The sequence below is a fragment of the Anabrus simplex genome, chromosome 10, assembly GCF_040414725.1.
Source record: "Anabrus simplex isolate iqAnaSimp1 chromosome 10, ASM4041472v1, whole genome shotgun sequence".
Lineage (NCBI taxonomy): Eukaryota > Metazoa > Arthropoda > Insecta > Orthoptera > Tettigoniidae > Anabrus > Anabrus simplex.
In genome coordinates this window covers 898759-905856 of record NC_090274.1, presented here as the reverse complement: position 1 = coordinate 905856, position 7098 = coordinate 898759, and the positions used below count along the sequence as shown (strand labels likewise).

Below are 7098 nucleotides of genomic sequence, written 5' to 3'. Positions count from 1 at the left end.
TTGCCTGGTGTGAAAATGGGAAACCACGGAAGACCATCTTCAGGGCTACCGACGGTGAAACCCACTATCTCCCGGATGCATGCTCAAAGCTGCGTGCCCCTAACCACACGGCCTATTGAGGAGGTGTAGTAGGGATAAAAAGGAGAGAGCGTATAAGTCTGGTATGTGATTGAGGATAAAGTTGTAATTAAAGAAGACAAATTGGAACAAATATTAATTTATAGGACGAGGAGTGAGGGACTGATGTTCGAAACATTTGAAAACGTTTAAGAGAAAGTTGATAGCGACAGCCCTAAATGCAGATCGTGGTCTCGACAAAATGGCGCTACTCCACTCTACCAATATGTGACTACACACGCATAATTAATGAACATAAGAAACATATCACACACACAGAGTGCTTTACAATTAAATTATGCAGGTTCAGCCGTTCATGGACACCATTTCCTATATTTCTTTCGTGAGCTTTACAGCTGACCTAGATTTTCATCACATCTGAAAGCTGCTGACAGAAATGCGCATACAAAATGCCCACCAAGAGATTATGACACATAGAAGATGTGATGTCTCTTTAAATAGGTCTCTTACGCCATTTTAGACCTGATTTATCGTTCATGACCAAGCAAGGACATTTAACCTTTCTTATAAAGATGCATATTTTAACGTATGTTTGACACCTTGGCAGTTCCTGAATGGTTTCTCTTGGAATGCGAGGCCAGAAAGAAGCCCTGAGCTGTCGAAGTTGAAGCCATAGATGAGCGCCAGTCCTATTAGAACAGGCCAACGGCCGTTCACTCCTTCAGTACCTTCCATCGCGACACAACACATCACATCACTGATTGTAAGTTGCTTTATACCATTATTATTATTACCACGGCAAACAATGCAGTCCTTCATCATTTCGCTGTGGTTCCTCTTCCACTCTTCTCACATCATGTTCTTGGGCTTTTCATTTTGTTTTTCCTGAAACCCCTTGCATTTATCAATTTTATATCGAAACATATCTCTGTTAAACATTTCTTCCGGATTGATGCCAACTTCCTCCATGTACTTTCCTGCTCCTTCTTTTAATTTGATGACGTAGTTAAATATTAGTCCCGCTCCCACCTAGTGGAATGGAATCTAATCGAACTGAACAGAATTTGTTTTTAACGTGTGTTTAAATGGGAGATAGAAATCGCGATCGCCACGAGTCGAATCGAACAGAACAAGATCATTAAAGCACTGCATTTAGGGCAGTCACCCAGGTGGCAGATCCCATATCCGTTGTTTTCCTAGCCTTTTCTTAAATGATTGCAAAGAAATTGGAAAATTGATTGAACATCTCACTTGGTAAGTTATTACAATCCTTAACTCCCCTTCTTATAAACGAATATTTGCCCCAATTTGTCCCTTTGAATTCCAACTTTATCGTCATATTATGATCTTTCCTATTTTTAAAGACACCACTCAGACTTATTCGTCTACTGATGCCATTCCACGCCACCTCTCCACTGACAACTCGTAACATACCACTTAGTCGAGCAGCTCGTCTACTTTCTCCCAAGTCTTCCCAGCCCAAACTTTGCAAAATTTTTGTAAGGCTACTCCTTTCTCGGAAATCACCCAGAACAAATCAAATTGCTTTTCTATGGATTCTTTCCAGTTGTTGAATCAAGTAATTCTGGTGAGGGTTCCATACGCTACAACGATACTCTAGTTGGGGTCTTACCAGAGACTTATAAGCCCTCTCCTTTATAGCCTTACTACAACCCCTAAATACCCTTATAGCCATGTGCAGAGATCTGTACCCTTTATCTAAAATCATATTTATGTGATTACCCCAATGAAGATCTTTCCTTATATTAAAACCCAGGTACTTACAATGATCCCCAAGAGAAACTTTCACCCCATTAACGCAGTAATTAAAACTGAGAGGACTTTACTTATTTGTGAAATTCACAACCTGACTTTTAACACCGTTTATCAACATACCATTGCCTACTGTCCATCTCACAACATTATCGAGGTCATTTTGCAGTTGCTCACAATCTTGAAACTTATTTATTACTCTGTACAGAATAACATCATCTGCAAAAGACCTTATCTCTGATACTGCTTTGAGGAATTCCCCTCTTAATTATTACAGGGACAGATGAAGCTTCGCCTACTCTAATTATATGAGTTATATTTTCTAGAAACAGAGCCACCCATTCAGTCACTCTTTTGTCTAGTCCAATTGCACTCATTTTTGCCACTAGTCTCCCATGATCTACCCTATCAAATGCTATAGATTGGTCAATCGCGATACAGTCCGTTTGATCTCCTGAAACCAGGATATCTGCTATATATATCTGGAATACTACAAGTTGAGCTTCCTGGAATAACCTTTCCTAAACCAAATTACCTCCTATCAAACCAGTTATTAATTTCGCAAACATGTCTAATATAATCAGAAAGAATGCTTTCCCAAAGCTTACATGCAATGCATGTCAAACTGACTGGCCTGCAATTTTCAGCTTTATGTCTAACACCCTTTCCTTTATACACAGGGGCTACTATAGTAATTCTCCATTCATTTGGTATAGCTCCTTCATGCAAACAATAATCAAATAAGTACTTCAGATATGGTGCTATATCCCAACACATGTCTTTAGTATATACCAAGAAATCTTATCCATTCCAGCCGCTTTTCTAGTTTTCAACTTTTGTATCTTACGCTACATGTCTTTGTTATCATAGATAAATTTTAATAATTCTTTAGTATTAGTCACTTCTTCTATCTGGACATTATCCTTGTAACCAACAATCTGTACATACTGCTGACTGAATACTTCTGCCTTTTGAAGATCCTCGCATACACACTGCTCTTGCTCATTAATGAATCCTGGAATGTCCTTCTTGGAACCTGTTTCTGCCTTAATGTACCTGTACATATTCTTCCATTTTTCACTAAAATTTGTATGATCGCGCATTATGCTTGCCATCATGTTATCCTTAGCTGACTTCTTTGCTAGATTCAATTTCCTTGTGAGTTCCTTCAATTTCTCTTTATTTCCACAGCCATTTCTAACTTCTTACTCTATTTCTTTCAAATCTGCACCTCCTTCTTAGTCTCGTTACTTCTCTGTTATAATATAGTGGATCTTTACAATTCCGTACAAATCTGTTTTCACATTCCTTAACAATTGCTTTATAAACCCACCCCAGAGTCTGTTTACATTTTTATTTACCGTTTTCCACCGATCATAGTTACTTTTTAAAAACTCCCTCATTCCTGTTTTATCAGCCATATGGTACTGCTAATTTCAATACCTTCTTGTCTTTCACATTTATTTTTAACTACGCAAAAACAGTTTCGTGATCCTTAATGCCATCTATTACTTCGGTTTCTCTACAGAGCTCTTGCGGTTTTTCCAGCACCACCAGCACCACATCCAGAATATTCTTCCCTCTAGTTGGTTCCATCACTTTCTGAATCAGCTGTCCTTCCCATATTAACTTATTTGCCATTTGTTAGTCATGCTTTCTGTCGTTCGCATTACCTTCCCAATTGACATTTGGTAAATTGAGATCACCGCTACTATCACGTTCCTTTCCGTATCGTTTCCCAAATAATTCTGAATCAGCGTCAGGGCTACCCTTTCCCGGTCTCTACACTCCAAAGATATCAAGTTGAATATTATCTTTAGAGATGAGCCTTACACCTAGAATTTCATGTTTGTCATCTTTAACTTTTTCTTAGCTAACAAATTCTTCTTTCCCCAGAATGAATACTCCCCCTCCTACTATTCCTATTCTATCTCTACGATACGCAATCCCGTTCCGTGAGAATATTTCTGCATCGATTATATCATTTCTCAGCCGTGATTCAACTCCTATTACAATATCTGCTAAGTATATATATCTATTATATTACTTAATTCTATTCCTTTCTTTACAATACTTCTACAGTTGAGCACTAATATTTTCGTCATCCCTACTGACTTTCAGTTCCCCATACCCTTATCACCGGTCCCTAGACCACTCCGTCTCTCTGAATGTATCTCCCAATAACCCTCCTAAATAAATTTCGTAACTTATATGTACCACTACGGTTTAAGCGAAGGCCATCTGAGCTGGGGTCCCTTTCTCCTACCCGCCCATTAGAATCTAGAAATATCACTCTCAGGATTCTCTGCCAAGAATATTTTTGGACTAGCGGATTGGAATCGAACAGAATTATCAACATATGTGCAACTTCGTAAATTATCGGGATATTTCGGACGGCCATTTTGCGGCAAATGTGTATCAGGTAGGGATGGCAGAAATATTTTAATACCGATATATTGATATTGCGATATATTGAAAACTTATTTTCGATAATCGATATTTATTGCACATAATATATCGGTATATTCAAACGATATCGATATATCTTTAATGATAACCGAAGAGTATAAGACATTCTACTCCTCTTTCCCCTCTTGCAACTAAACGTATTCGACTTTCCCTCTACATAAGGGAAGTAAGCATTTTTACTGACGGATCAAAATCAGCACACGGCGTTGGAGCAGCCTTTTATATCCCCCAACCGTATACTATCTCTGAGTTTTCCCTCCCTTCTGCCTTTTCTGTTTTTACCGCCGAATTGTTTGCTATTAGACAAGCCCTCATTACCATCAGGTCACATGCTTATGATAAGGTTACGATTTTCACGGATGCACAAAATGTTCTGCATGCCTTATGCTCGCCTCTCTCTTCCCCTAATTGGTACTTATATAGCGTTAAGTATCTCTTATATATCCTTACTCGTTCTGGTGTTTATATAACTCTAGTTTGGGTTCCCAGTCACTCTGGTATCATGGGGAATGAGACTGCTGATCAGGCAGCTAAACGAGCATCACAACAATCCCCCTTTCTTTTTCTTGCGATCCCCCCTTCTGATCTCATTCATGAAGTGCGGGATATAGCATATCAACATTGGCAGTCCGATTGGAATGAAACGTCACGAGAAAAGGGATGTTTTTATCATCAATTACAACCTGTTATTCCTCTTAAACCGTGGTTTTATTATGGTACGTACTCTCGGCGCCATATCACATCTATTATACGTCTACGTTTTAATCATGCCCTTACTCCCCAATATAAAAATCGTTTTCATCTTCCTCCCCCAACTTCCTGTGCTTGTGGCTTGTCTGATACTGACAGTAATCATCTTCTGTTACAATGTCCTGCTTTTGATGTTCCCCGCCAGCGCTTCCTATCCTCTTTGCTTAACATGGGCATCCCCTTCCCCACAAGTATTTCGTGTTTATTATCCTCTCTAACTCCTACTCTTGTGAACAGCATAAATCAGTTTCTTGATGAAGCACATATTATATTATAATCCTCTGACAGTCTCTTTATGCTCTCTCTTCCATTGCAAAATGTTTATCATAATTTTGGTAGGATATAAATCTCTTTACCCTCTGTCTATATGTTATCATCGTTTCTTGTGTGACTCCTATGGAATGTTTTTTATTTTTTTATTTTCTATCAATTACTTTTTAAAGTACAATACGAGTGATACATGTGTCAGTGTTAAGTAATTAATGTTTTCGTGACTGGACGATAACACATGAGTCCAACCACACCTTTCAAGAAGAAGAAGAAGAAGAAGAAGAAGAAGAAGAAGAACAATATCATCAGACCTCAATGCATATAATATATCAATATTGGTATTCTGCCTGTGCACGCGACTGGTTGGTTGAGTTTATCTTGCTCCTGGAATTCGCGGTTTAATTATCCATGGAATATATCCATCAACGGCTGCTAATTTCAGATGAGCACCAGCCTGCACTATACTTCCGAAACACAAATTTTCACTGACCCTCGGCCACAAGATATATTTATGTCAATAGGCGAGGCATAGATCCTGAAAGAACTACGTACACCTGTGAAAGAGAGTGAAAACATAGTGCCAGTAATACTTGATGAAGTTTATATAAACCTCGTAAATTAGTAGGAATGGCCGAAAAAGAATATGATGCAGAATCTACCGTGCAAGTATTTATGTCTTTATCATTGCATTCTGGGAATAAAGATGCCATTGGTCTTTTTTTCTGGTAACTCAGACACTTAAGGTGTTAGAATTCTTGGTTGAATTAGGTTTTGATGTTTTGTACTTTACTGCTGATACTATTATACACACAAGATTTTGGTCATTATATTTGATTCTCTTAATTTTCTTGTTTTTCTTGGAACTGCCGTGGTCCCCTTTTTATAGAACTTCAATATAATTTCATATCCTTGTATTTTGGAAAAAAACTGATATCGAGATATATCGATATTTTGCTTTGATAGTAAGATAATATCGGCATGTCGATATCGAAGGATATATCGATATTTTAGTACGATATATCGGAACGTCCCTAGGTGTTATCGTTGCCTACAAGATAAGTAAAGGCCTTTGCATGCACGGTCTCTTCAATACTCAATTGACAGAGTAGCAGCAGTTCAAATAGCGCCGCTGGATGTCAGGTTTTCCCTCCATTTCTCAGCACGATTCCAATTGGCATTACGGGAATAACTTGCACATAAACACACATTACAAATATAAAACATTGCGTTTTGAGTAGGAAAGTGATATTTCTATGACGTTGAATGAAGAAAATAATTCAAGATTAGCTCATACGAATCAGGTAGTATCATTGCAACCGGAAAGTTCACGTCCTAATAAAAATGAAAATACTCCACAGTATATTTTAAAACACTGCAGTATTCACATAACCTATGTCGATGAATGCAGAGTGAATCTCGGTCCACAAGTGGCCACGGCTGGTCCGTGGTCCTACAGCTCTGGACTCCGACCGGCCAATCGAACAGAGGAGGGGTGGCCACAGCTCTACCGTGGCTCTTCACCTCTGTATTCGGAAGACGGGACAGGGCTGAACCTCACGACTGGTCCCCACTGTCGACTGTCCTGAGAATGGTTTTCCATTCTCCTGCACTAAGGCGAATGCCGGAGCAGTTCCTAGTATAGACCACGGCCACCAACCCCCTCACCTCTCCGAGCATCTCCTTCAACGTGACAAATCTCCCGGCCTGAGAGGCGTCACCGTCTAAGAGGCCCGCCTCCTCCTTCACGTGAGGAATGTA

The 7098-nt window shown here is 39.2% G+C and overlaps 1 protein-coding gene across 1 annotated transcript in view; it reads left to right on the top strand.

Annotated features, from left to right (window-relative positions):
* Positions 1-802: 802 nt before the first annotated feature.
* The window catches only part of LOC136882227 (uncharacterized), a 104435-nt gene continuing 98139 nt past the window's right edge, over positions 803-7098 (top strand). Inside the window, exon 1 of the mRNA XM_067154784.2 lies at positions 803-841. The gene's annotated coding sequence lies outside the window, so the exon portion shown is untranslated. The remainder of the gene's footprint in view (positions 842-7098) is intronic.